Source organism: Phocoena sinus, chromosome 5, assembly GCF_008692025.1.
Source record: "Phocoena sinus isolate mPhoSin1 chromosome 5, mPhoSin1.pri, whole genome shotgun sequence".
Taxonomy (NCBI): domain Eukaryota; kingdom Metazoa; phylum Chordata; class Mammalia; order Artiodactyla; family Phocoenidae; genus Phocoena; species Phocoena sinus.
In genome coordinates this window covers 52029252-52042802 of record NC_045767.1, presented here as the reverse complement: position 1 = coordinate 52042802, position 13551 = coordinate 52029252, and the positions used below count along the sequence as shown (strand labels likewise).

General features: G+C 37.4%; 1 protein-coding gene across 3 annotated transcripts in view; it reads left to right on the top strand.

The window, feature by feature from the left end:
• Window positions 1–13551, top strand: part of DHX15 (DEAH-box helicase 15) — a 51652-nt gene that overhangs the window by 10882 nt on the left and 27219 nt on the right. The window lies entirely within an intron of this gene.

Here is a 13551-nt window from a genome sequence, read left to right as displayed (position 1 = left end):
CACAACTTAAAAATTTTCCATAATCAGAACATTGTTACCCTCAAGTTTCATTTCAGTTTCTTAGTTTCTTTGATATACTGTTTTATTAGAACTTCAGATTGTTTCATTTTTAATAGCAATTGAACTTAGGTGTTTACTTCAGCTTGTCTTTATGACTTTATGAGACATGTTTTTGGCTTAAACCTTAATCTTCATTGAATAAATCTTTTTAGTTTAGTGTAATCACATTATTGGTTGGTTGTAATTACAATATAATTGACAAAAACACTACATAAGCAAAATCTTAACTTATGATTTTTTTATTTAAGATTAGATAATGTCAAGCAATTGAGGATAATAAAAGGCAGATTTTACTCACCTTTAGGAAGAATAATATTCTAAAATTTGATTCAGTATGCATTGAATTTTTTTTAAAAAAGCCACAGTTGAGCAGGGGAACAGAATTTGGAAATTCGGAGATGAGAAAATTACATGCAGTGTTGGGACAGGTGTGTTGTGTATGTTTGTAGTAGGAAGTGGTAGGCTTTTAAAAGGTGTATGCTTGTGAAAGATTTTGGTTCAGTTAATAGGGAGTTACAAGTAACAGATTTGATAGCTCAAAATGAAAGCATCTTTGGCATTGTGATTTTTTTTAATGGAATGGTTTCTGGAGGCTATAATAAAATTAAAAAAAACTAATTCTTGACAGGGTAAGCTTATTGGAATTTCTTCTAGAATCTTCTGAAGAGCTAGAAGCTGACTTAGTATTATCTTTAAGTGATATCAAATCCTAGTAGTACAGGATTAGTGGTAGTTTTAACTAATGGGAGTGCTTCATTAAGTGCAGTGTCTTACGAATCCCTATATGTATTTTGTATAGTCATCTATCAACTCATTTCTTGAGAACCCAGTGTTCAAAACATTTAAAGCTTTACCTTAACGAGGATCGGTTACATAGTTAATTGGGTAGGAAGAGTGAATACATCAGACAACTATCAGTACCCTCCATAAACTATTTTCATATATAGATATAAAATGCTTATGTATCTACTGTGTAGCCAGAAGAAGCCTTTAATTTTCACCATAGAAGGATGGTAAAGAGGACTAACTTATAAAGATTCTGTCTCAGGAGCTGAGAATTTAACCATGCCCTTCCTCATTCATTGTGTATACTGAACAAATACGTGTTTACTAATTAAATAAGTTTGAGAGTACTTTAGCCTAATTATATCTTTAAATCATCTTTATACAGATTAATGGTCCAAAGATAGTTTCTTCAGTGTTTGGGACACATATATGTCTAGGTTCTAGGTCTAATATTATGCTATTTTAAAGGATTGGATCTAGTGTAAATTAGTGCACAGTATGTTAGACTAGCCTTAAATAGCTATCCAGTCCCAGTAGACAAGTTACTTTTCAAAACCACCACTGCTAAATGGTTTTTATATTTTGTTTGTTGTGTGTTTGCCTGCTCCCATCTTTTTTTTTTTTCCCCTCCCTGAAGTATTTCTTTTGCAGTATATTTATGTCCCTTTGGCCATCTTGGAATGCACATTATTGGGAGAGGTACCTCATGAGGTAGCTATAAGGAGAGCAGAATAGTCAGAAAGATTAAGTTGCCCAGTTTGTGATGAGTCAGTGAAAAATATCTTAATTCATTTTAATATTAGGAAGAGGTTGATAACAGTTTTGCACAGGATTTTAAGCACTTTGTAGTTGGACTTGTAACAAATTTTAAGAAATCCATTCTTCATTCTTTGTGAAGGAGCTGATAACTTTTAAGGGAATAGAGCAGTTTAGTAGTCTTGAACTTTCGGGAAAACATCATATTTAAGTTATTAATTTAGTAGCTAATTTCACTGTTATTTTAGGTGGCATGCTTCCTTTCTGTTTTTTTTCCTCAAACTGCCAAATTACTGAGAGATTGTAATGTTGAGGGAATCCAGTAATTTACACAAGTAATGCTTATTAATTCAGTCAGTTAATAAGTGAGTACCTTCTGTGTGTTGGGCAGTGCTAGGTATAGTAGTAAATCTGGTTCCTGTCTACGTAAAGCAAATAAAAAAGTAAATATAAAATCTAAAATTATGATTAGGCTCTGAAAGAATTTTGGAGTGTATAGGAAAGCATCATTTGAGAATTCAGTTGAGACTAGAAAAGAGAAGGCAGAATTTTAAGTCAAGGACTGAACTAAAAGTAATGGTTTGCCAGGAGTAGGGATTGGGGTACAGAGAAGCAGATCTTTCTAGGCACATGGAACATCATTTTTAAAAACTTATTTTCTGAAGGGGGAAAAAATCATACTTTTTACTTGAAGGCACTGTAGTCTGCATATTATTTAAAGTATCCAACTCGTTTGTGTGAATCAGCATTTCCATGGCAGATGGCTTTTGAGATATTTCAGGACTGGTTTGTAGACAGTATGGATGATCAAAGATTGGGTTTGTTTTTGTTTTTTTCCTTACCTAATTGGAACATAAACCTTTTGGGAAGAGAGTCTGTGTATGTATCTGTAGACATGTCTTGTGCATGAATCCTTTAAAAAAAAAAATTCTGAGGGCACGGAAGGGGCAGCAGAGGAGTGTGAAAATTTGTCACTACAATGTAGACTAAGGGTGAATCTTAATCATGGAAAGGGTAGAATTTTCATGGAGAGACATTTTCCCTGATTTGTTTAAACTTGTCTTAGTGGAGAAGGTATAGTGATTTTATGTACATAATTTGCCTTTTATTCTGAATCTTTTGCATTTGGGTATCAGATTCATTTCAATTTTGGGATGTCACAAGGCTAAGAACTCAACCCAGGATAATGTTGATGAAGCAGAAAGTGTTGCAGCTCTTTATTGGAGGTACACATGCTTTTAGCTCTGTATGACTGTGCACTATCCTGAGATGTTTATCTTTTATATAACTTCAGGACAAGATGCTAGAAAATCAAGGAAAGTTAAAAGACAGGACATAGCTGAAATTTAATTAAGTGACAGGGAGAAATAAAGCCTTGGGTTTTAAGGTGTGGTAAGCCCTTTGTAAAACTTGAGGGAGAGAAGTTTTGAGCAAACCAGCCAAGGAAGTGCTTTTCCACGGAACATGGATCAGAAACTTGCAGAATTTTTTAATCTCCAAAAGACAGTCTAGGCAAGAAGATGAAAGAGAATCCAAAAATATTTAACAAATATAAGAACCCAGTAAAATAGAATATCTAAGGTTGACCCTTGGGGAGGATTTATCAGACATTGCCATAGCAAATTCTTTGGGACCCCTGGAAACAACAGTTCGAAGCACCAGCTGCATAAGGACTACTTAGAGATTCCAGAGTGGGTTTCCAACAAGACAGTCTTGTTCTAAAAAGTTGACTTGAGAAGAGAGTCAAAAGGAAAGAGATTGTAGAGCACAGACTCTAGGCTTGCAGTGCCTGAGTTGTGTCCTAGCTCTGCCACTTATTAGCTGTGATTTTGGCCACGTAATTAATCTCCCCTGAGCTTATTGCTTTTTTCAGAAGATGGAGCTGATAATAACAACTACATCTTAGGGTTGTTCTCAGATCACATGTGTAATTTGTGTGTAGCCCATGGGGTAATTCCTGCTACCCAGCAAGTGCTAAGTCAACATTTCTACTCTTGCTGCTGCTGATAGTGGTGGTAGATTTCCAGTTTGAGAAATTATTGGATTTATTAACCAGTTAACCTGGTTAATTTAAAATGGACTTATAAAACCAATTTAATAAAGTTCCTTTTAATACAACAATTGAATTACAATTTGGGGGTTTTAGCTTGAATTAAACATTACTTGTCAATATGAAATTAATCAATGAATCCAAATATTCTTTTAGGACTGGAGGTAAGATGTGGAAACAGATATCTGGTCATTAGAGGTCATTAATTATACAAACATCAATTATAAACTACTTTATTGAACATCTGTTATATGGTAGGTTTTGTTCTAATTCAAGTGTAGCACTGAAGTTAGGGAAAGGCGGTTTTAGTGGATCTTTAGAAAGGGGTGGGAATAAAGAGTAAATGTGGCTATTTACCACTTAAGCAGTTCCTGTCGTAGAGACTAAAAAAATCACTGTTGTCACCTTAGAATTAAAATTCTGTTGGCTTTTGTTAATTCATAGAAAGCTAACTTGATTTCCTAAAGGTCTGCATATAGTATTACATTTGATGCTTGTGTTTATACTTAGGCACTCGCAAGGGATTATAGAAGTCTCTTTTGTTTACAGTGCCAACATCTTTAAAAACACCAAGTAGGGGGCTTCCCTGGTGGCCCAGTGGTTAAGACTCCGTACTCCCAGTGTAGGGGGCACGGGTTCAATCCCTGGTCAGGGAACTAGATCCACATGCTGCAACTAAAGATCCTGCATACTGCAACTAAGACCTGGCGCAGCCAAATAAATTAAAAAAAAACACCCAGTAGAACCTACACATTGATCCTAGCTTTGTAAATTCTGTTGTGAAGATGGGAGAACATTTCCTTCAAAAGTTATGAAAATTTGCATGCAGTATATTTTGAAAAAAATGATTTAGTTTCCTTATTTTTCTATTGTTAATTTCTTTTGCTTGATGAGATCCTTAACTCTGAAACACATACCAAATGTATTTTGGCTGTTTGCCAAAATAAAGCTGTATTCTTTGGCTGCTGATCTTCAGCATTTCAGTTGATAACTATGAGGCTATATACTTGATAAGTGTGATTTGATGTTTTCTGTTTGGCTTTTTTGGTCCATTTTAAAAATAAGTAAGTAATTAATTTGGCTGCGTCGGGTCTTAGTTGGGGCACGTGGGATCTTTTGTTGCATCACACAAGCTTCTCTCTGATTGCCGTGCGAGGGCTCAGTTTTGGCACGTGGGCTCTGTTGTGTGTGGGCTCTAGTGCGAGAGGGCTCAGAAGTTGTGGCGGGCGGGCTTAGTTGCCCTGCGGCAGCATGTGGGATCTTAGTTCCCAGACCAGGGATCGAACCCATGTCTCCTGCATTGGAAGGTGGATTCTTAACCACTGGACCACCAGGGGAGTCCCTGTCCATTTTTTTGATATTAGAATTGCATTAAAACATTGTAGATTGCAAATTATTCCAAGTACTGTATAGTACCTTTCCATGTGACTGTTTACATTTAATAGTGATTTGTTCTCATTGTAACTGATATCATGCTAAATATAGTGTTGTGGTTATAGTAAGATTAGTGTTGCTCATACTGGGTAATGCTTTTGCTAAGAATATGTCAAACTGAGCGTGAGCCTATATAAATCTTTATCCCTTTACCAGGGAAAGGATCATGATGTATATAAAGGAACCGAGCTAGTGTTGCTGGCTCTTTTCTGACTTGGTTGGGGAGGTAAGCTATGAAGCAATTAAGAAGGTAGTTTGAATGTCACATGTATTGTGTAGATGATTTCACAGAAGAGGTGGTATTTCATCTGAGCTGAGAAGGATGGAGAGACTGAAATGGGCAAATTAACTAGATAGATAAGCTAGATTTTAAGTAGAGTAGAAGTTCCCATGCTGCTTTGATTTGCAGCATGCTTAATGTCAGGAGTTTTTTCATGACACCCTAGGCCTAAAGAAATAACTCAGAATTCTTGTTTATTTAGTAGTTTGGTTCTAAGAACCTAATAAGTATTTATGTTCTAACAACTTAATAGACTATTAAACAAATATTGGACATTGAAAGAAAAAACTCAGTCATTATTTCATTATTAACCACCATTATTTGCTAATGTGATGTCTGCGGAATCAGATTGGATGCTCCCACCTTTATTTTTCTACACAGTAAACTTAGATTGTGCTTTAGTGGATTGTATGTGAGCTGTCCTTTAGGAGATCTTAATATTGAACAACAAAATGTCTTGCTTTTTTAAATGGCTGTGTTCTTGTGGATCAGGTTTGTGAAGTTGTCTAAAATCATAGAACTGAGGCATACAGTGCTAGCTATGTTGGACATGCACAGAAGACTTTCTTAAGTTAGTGATGAGTCCAGAAATAGCCAGGTCACTTAAAAGAGGTAAAAAACTTCATTTTTTAAACTGACTTCTATATACTTAAAATGTATGATCAACTTTTTTTGTGCACATGGCATACAGAAGTACTAACTGATACTGGAAAAAAATTGTTTTGATGGGTGAAGGTATTTGATAACTTTATCAGTAGCTCTTTAATAAGTATAATAGCATTCACTGTAAGCATGTTTAGAAATTGTTTGCTTTTTTTTGGTAATCAACCATTGTGTTGGCATTGTGAAGGAAGGGTAGGGTGTTTAGGCTCAACCATATTTGCTGGTGAAAAGAACAATATAAAATCACTGTACTCTATGTAGTTCTATCTTCTGAATATTATTCCTGATAAATGCAAACTATTTTAGCTTTGTTATTTTTCTGTTCCTTACTATTGTCATTAAAAAATTATTCTACGGATAGGGGCTTTAAACAAAAATAGGTTTTGTGGTAGGAAATTGTGTAAGTACTTCTTTTAGTCATTGTCTCTTTCAGAAGTCTTGATCCATTATAACTTTGAAGAAATTACCAGACACAAACCTGTTTGTGTAGGCATTTTAATATGGGTAGCTTTTCTTTAATAGAGACACATATGTCACTTGGCTGGATTGTAGTGGGTTAATCTAAAAACAGTGGTAGGGCTTCCCTGGTGGCGCAGTGCTTAGGAATCCGCCTGCCAATGCAGGAAACACGGGTTCAAGCCCTGGTCCAGGAAGATTCCCACATGCCGTGGAGCAACTAAGCCTGTGCGCCACAACTACTGAACCTGTGCTCTAGAGCCCGTGAGCCACAACTGCTGAAGCCCGCGTGCCTAGAGCCCGTGCTCTGCAACAAGAGAAGCCACCGCAATGAGAAGCCTGTGCACCGCAACGAAGAGTAGCCCCTGCTCGCTGCAACTAGAGAAAGCCCGTGTGCACCAACAAAGACCCAACGCAGTCAAAATTTAAAATAAAATAAAAACAGTGGTAAATAGAAAATTTATGAAAATCTTAAACATTTTATTTTAGCTTAAAACCTATACATTCACTCGTCAATCTGTTAATGTAGGACCAACCCATTTCCTTGAATATGGGCCCTTTGGAGTTCCATTACTTAGTAAAATGTCTAGTTCTAAAGGTGGGATCTAAACCTTAAACACTTGTAAAGTACACAGGTGTTGTTTTCTGGAATTTAAGAGAGTTCAGTCTTTTGGAATTCTGGAATTCCAGACACCTTTCACTCTTCTGTAGTTATCTCACACATTTGATAGTTTTTGTGTGTGTGATTTATCTTTTTCAAGCTTTTCTGGAGCATACAACTTAGGATACATACGTACAACTCTCTTTTCTGTTCTAAAAGTTGATCATCATGTCACATATGATTATGTTGATCCAACTGGCAGGGACAAAAGTGTAGTTATACTACAGTATGTTTGTAGAGTAAGGGTGGTTTTCCCAAGGATTCATTCATTAGGTGGAGGTTAGTTAAGAGTGTAGTGTAGAGTTCTACTGTATTGAATACTTACCAAGTGCCGGGCAGTTGGTGCAGTTAGGTGCTTTATATACATTGTTTTATTTAATTTAAACAATAGCTACCATATTCTAATTTTTCAAATGGAGTATTAGAGAAGTTGAACTTGTTCAAGGTTGAACACCAATAAGAAAGCAGGGACTTGATCAAGGTTTGTCTTGCAACAAGGATGTGTTCTTAACTACTTTGTGTTGTTATTCCTCTCCATCCTCATTCTTCATCTCTCCATATAGTTATGTGTAAGTATTTGTGAAGCAGTAAGTCTAATCACTCAGAATGAACAGTGCCTGTCATTTATACTAAATACTCTTTGAAGCAGATACCAAGAATTTCTTTGGGTCATACTGAGACAAATTTTGGATCCTCTAAGAACATAGTTTTGATTTACATGCATATTTAATCATGCCAGGATAAAGCCTATACTTTGAAAGGTAACCAAAACCCTAACAGTATTGGAAAAGCACCGTGTAACTAGGATTTTCAGAACAGATTAATTCAGAGTTTATAGTAGGGCTGGTTCAAGACGTATGGCTGCTGATTTCATTTATATTTATCTTGGAGGTTGTTGTAGATCAATAAACAAAGTTGCCTCTTTTTTTTTTTTGCGGTACATGGGCCTCTCACTGTTGTGGCCTCTCCCGTCACGGAGCACAGGCTCCGGACACGCAGGCTCAGTGGCCATGGCTCACGGTCCCAGCCGCTCCGCGGCATGTGGGATCTTCCTGGACCGGGGCACAAACCCGTGTCCCCTGCATCGGCAGGCAGACTCTGAACCACTGCGCCACCAGGGAAGCCTGCCTCATTCTTTTTAGTGGCTGCATAGTTTAATTCTTCTGATGGACACTCAAATTTACAGTTTTTGTTATTAAAATCAGTTGCTGCCCTAGGTACTCCCTTACAATCTTGTACACACATTTTTTCACACGTGTACAGGTGAGTATATCTGTGAAATGAATTTCTTAAAAATGAAACTGGTTGGATCAAAGGGTGTGTTTGAATTTATTAGCTGTGGCCAGATTTGCCTTCACAGAGATTTTATCTACTCAGACCAGTAAGGGATGAGCAAATGAGCGTCAGTTTCCATGCTCTTGCCAACACTTTGTCGTGGAACTTTTTTTTTTATCTTTGTCAGTATTGTAAGTGAAAAATAGAATCTCATTATGGTTTTAATTTGCATTTCTTTTGTATGAAATTGAGCATCTTTACATGTATTTATGGGCCATTTGTATTTTTTTTTGGAATCTGAGATGCTTTTTTCATCTTTCCAGGAGTATTGCTACCTGGTTGACAGGTGCTATTTTAAAATGTATGCTTTAAACAACAAGGTCCTACTGTATAACACAGAGAACTATACTCAGTATTCTATGATAAACCATAATGGAAAAGAATATATATTTAAAAAGTATGTATATGTATAAGTGAATCACCTTGCTGTACAGCAGAAACTAACACAACATTGTAAATTAACTATACTTCAATTTAAAAAATCATGAGTGGAAAAAATAAAAATAAAATGCATGCCAATCAGAGAAGGTAAATTTTAAAAATATACAGTATTATAGGATTGATGAAATTTGGTAACTTTCTATTCTTTGTCCTATGGTTGTTCTATGGTTGGTCGGCCTTTTTCTTACTGATTTGTATGAACTTTTAGCGGTTGGTATTCTGGATATGAGCTGCAGTTTTTGCCTAGTTTGCCATTTGTTTCCTTGCCTTGTTTATGACATTTCATGCCTTGCAGAAACACGAATTTTATACAAGTGTTTAACCACTTTTTAATGTTGGATTTTACATCACACCCTGGCCAGGGTTGTTTTAAATAAGCCTCCATGTATGCTGTACTCTAGTATGTTTTTGTCTTAAACCTCTTTGATCAGTCTGGAATTGTGGGGGTGGCGCTGAGGCAGGGAGTCTTTTATTATTGCCCCCCCCCCCCCCGAGAACACTGTTACTGAGGATTGCTTACCCATACAGTCAGGTTTTTTTCTTCATTCCTGCACGCGGGCTTTCTCTGGTTGTGGCGAGTTGGGGCTACTCTTTGTTGTGGCGCGTGGGCTTCTCATTGTGGTGGCTTGTTGTGGAGCCGGGCTCTAGGGCATGTGGGCTTCAGTAGTTGTGTTGCACGGGCTTAGTTGCTCCATGGCATGTGGGATCCTCCCGGACCGGGGCTTGAACCCGTGTCCCCTCATTGGCAGGCAGACTCTCAACCACTGCGCCACCAGGGAAGCCCTAGTCCGTTTTTCATCACTCATAACTTGAGCATTACTTGTTGACATTCATTAAAGTTATAAATAATACATAGTTTATTATTAAAAACTTTTTAGGGCTTCCTTGGTGGCACAGTGGTTGAGAGTCCGCCTGCAGATGCAGGGGACATGGGTTCATGCCCTGGTCCGGGAGGATCCCACATGCCGTGGAGCGGCTGGGCCCGTGAGCCATGGCTGCTGAGCCTGTGCATCTGGAGCCTCTGCTCTGCAGCAGGAGAGGCCACAACGGTGAGAGGCCCGCGTACCACAAAAAAAAAAAAAAAAAAATTTTTTTTTTAAATTTCTGGTGTTCATTTTACAAAGCATTTGTCACCTTTCTGTGGATCTTTTTTCCCTTTATGACTTTTCTTTGAATCTGACTACTTGAGATGTTTCAAAAATTATAAATATATGTAAAGAATACTATAAACAAATAACACGTTTGCAGTACATAATGTTTTAAAGTGCTTTGTTTATACCAGAATTTGTGACATTGGTGGGATCAGAGTTTGCGGTTGGCTTGTACCACGCCGTCTGCCTGTGCGCATTGACTGCAAAAAATACTTAAGCTAAATTAAATTGATAGTACTTAGCACACTGGGTTTTTTGGTTTGTTTTATTATATAGACAGTCCAGGTTGGAAATAGGGACTGTTTCTGACTTGCTCCAAGGATGTTTTTGCCACCTTAACCATCTACTTTGCTTAATCTGCCTCTTCTTTTTTTTAAGTTTTTTTTTAATAGCGCCAAAGACTTTTTTTTTGGCCATGCCACGCAGCTTGCGGTATCTTAGTTCCCAACCGGGGATTGAACCTGGCCCCCCTGCATTGGAAGCTTGGAGTCCTAACCACTGGACCACCAGGGAATACCCTGCCTCTTGTTCAACTTGATTAATTTAGACTAGTGCTTTCCACAAGTTAGCAAGCATCAGAATCATAGGAAAGCTTGTTAGAACACAGATTGCTGTGCCTCACCTTCAGAATTTTTGATTAAGTAGGTCTGAGGTGAGGCCAGTTCTGTATTTCTAACCAGTTCCCAGGTGATGCTGATGACTTTTTAAGCTAGTCTCTGTCCTAAGACAGTTAAAAAAACACTGGAGAATAGGGTATCCAGTAAAATGTAGAGTTTGGCCGTCCTGTGCAATTTTTGTTTACTAGTCCATTACTGAAACTTCAGAATAATGTAATTACAATTTATTATTGTGACCCCCTATTTTTATGGCTCACCCCTTAGTCTGGGTTAAGTATTTTATCACTAGGGTTTCATACATCTAGCAGTACAGCAAATCACCAGGTATCTTTTTAATTTATTTATCTGGGACTTTTAGGAGAGTGTGTTAGTGTAGGAGGGGCCTGGGATTGGGAATAAGTACACTGATACCTAGTCTTAGTAAGCTGTTTAACTGGTTTTGAGACCCTGGAAAAGTTAACTGCTAGTACTCAGTTTTCTTCACTGGGAAAGCAGCAAATTTGATTGTATCTTTGAGAGATTTTCCAACTTCAAAAATGTCTTTTTTCCTGAAGCTCTCTGTTGTATAAACAGCAAGCTTCCCATATTAGCTGGTGATGCAGGAGATAATTAACTGTAACATGTCATAGAATTGGATCACTGGGTGATGATCTAATCAATATTGAACTATTAGGAGTCTGTAGAATCTGGAAGTCAGAGGGTTCAGGTTTAGTTGACCATTTAACTTGGTAATAGGTAATACAATTTGTTAATAAAAGAAGGCAAATAATAGTTCCATTAATTTAATTTATAAACTGCCATTTGTAACCTTTCCCCTCTTCTCAGAAAAATATGAAAGAATGAGCATTTGGGTTAGCTCTCCTTTTGGATGCCTCCATAGTGTTTTGGTGGTCTGAAGTTTGAGGAATATGAGAAAAGATCAAAATAAAAGGGTGTTTTGTTTTTTTTTAAGGAGTTTTCAAGTGAAAGTTTGATACTTTAGTGGCTTTTTAATCACAATTTTAATATGTGAAATTAGAATGCATTTTACAGTCTGTGGGTCTTCTAAGCAGGTAGAAGTTAGGTGGTTGTCAGTGCTTGAACTTGATCTAGCTGTACAAGTTGTCACTTCAAATAAGTAATATGTATTGCTGTAACTACATATGTTGAGTTCATTTGTTAATTAAAGTATCTTCAAAATAATGCACTAAGATTCCATGTTGAAATGAGTTGGCTTGCAAACTGAGCAGTAGAGTGTAAATTTGATAGTATTTAAGCAGATATTTGCTGTTCAGAGAGTGACCAGTTCGGGTTTTTTGCCTTGCAAAGCAGCATACAAGAGCTTTGTTGAATCTAAGGAAATTATCCACAAGTAGATGAAACTGTATTAATGTTTTGCTACTGAGATAATGTGCAAAAGGACTGCCCAGCTCATGTCAGTAATAACATCTGAAGGCAGGAGAAAGCACCACATGTCCTCAAAGAGATAAAAGATATTTCAGAGCATCTAGAGGATAGTGTAGCTGATTCATGCACCGTGGTGCACTGTGGTTAAGGCATTGAGTCATAGTTTAATTGGCTCTGTTTTTGCTTCATGGTCTTAATATAAAATAATCTTGCAGGTAATGCTGTGTCGATGCCAGGAATGTGGTAGCTTCCTTTTTAAAATAGGACCAAAGAAGAAGGAAACATAACATATAAAGAGTAAAGATGGATTTCTTTGCCAAAAGTCTTAATTTACAATTAAGTTCAGGTAAAATAAAGAGAGGGCTTCCTGTGGGTTGTATACTGTCATTTTGCTGAACTTGGTGCTCCAGCAGATGGCCTTAGCTAAAAATACCAAGTTGGTCCGTGAAAGATTAGATTAGACTAATCTGTCAAAAATAGAGCCAGGGGGCTTCCCTGGTGGCGCAGTGGTTGGGAGTCCTGCCGATGCAGGGGACGTGGTTTCGCGCCCCGGTCTGGGAGGATCCCACGTGCCGCGGAGTGCCTGGGCCCATGGGCCATGGCCGCTGGGCCTGTGCTCCGCAACGGGAGAGACCACACAGTGAGAGGCCCGCGTACCGCAAAACAAAACAAAACAAAACAAAAAATAGAGCCAGAATAGTGAAGTCATAAATAATGACATCAGATTTTTATACTGCTTTTAATTCTGTAAATAAAACCATGGATTTGTATTTTAACTGAATGACCTGTGACTTCAGCATTTGCAATTTGTCCAGGTGCCAAATGTAGGACAGCGTTTCGTGTTAGTGACAGTAGCAGCCAGAATGGAATGGACAGGAGATGGCTGACCCATACAGCCATTTTGCAAACCACCCTTCTTCTGAGTGCCTGTATTACACATTAGCTGTCTTCTCTTGAGCCATCTCTAAGCCTAGTTTTCCTCTTTGCTTCATTGATACAGCTAATGCCATTTGCCTTTTCTCTTCCATATGTATTTACCAGCATTTCCATAGTGCTAATGCTGCTACTCATTCCATGAATATATTCCTTTTTATGATTCTTTACCATCATTTTATTGAATTGGATGGGGCTGGGGAAAGAAAGATGGTAGACTTGTACTCTCTTAGTCCTTTTGAACCAGGAGTCTGTTAGCTTAAGTGAGGAATTATTAGGATTTTAAAGAAATACAACATTTTAGTGCTGTAATGTGATAAAACAACTTAAAATGGTTTCTTAGTTTTATTCGCAGGTTGAATGTTTGTTTAAAATTTTATTTTGTTTTTAAGAAATTTATTTAAGTGACTAATTTTGCTTTGGCATTTGTGTGAAACCATGTGTTTGTTATATTCCATCATCAGATTTACCTTGTTTTCTCAATGCATTGCAGTATTACAGGCTCACTTGACAGGATTTGATAATGTATAACTTTGATATAT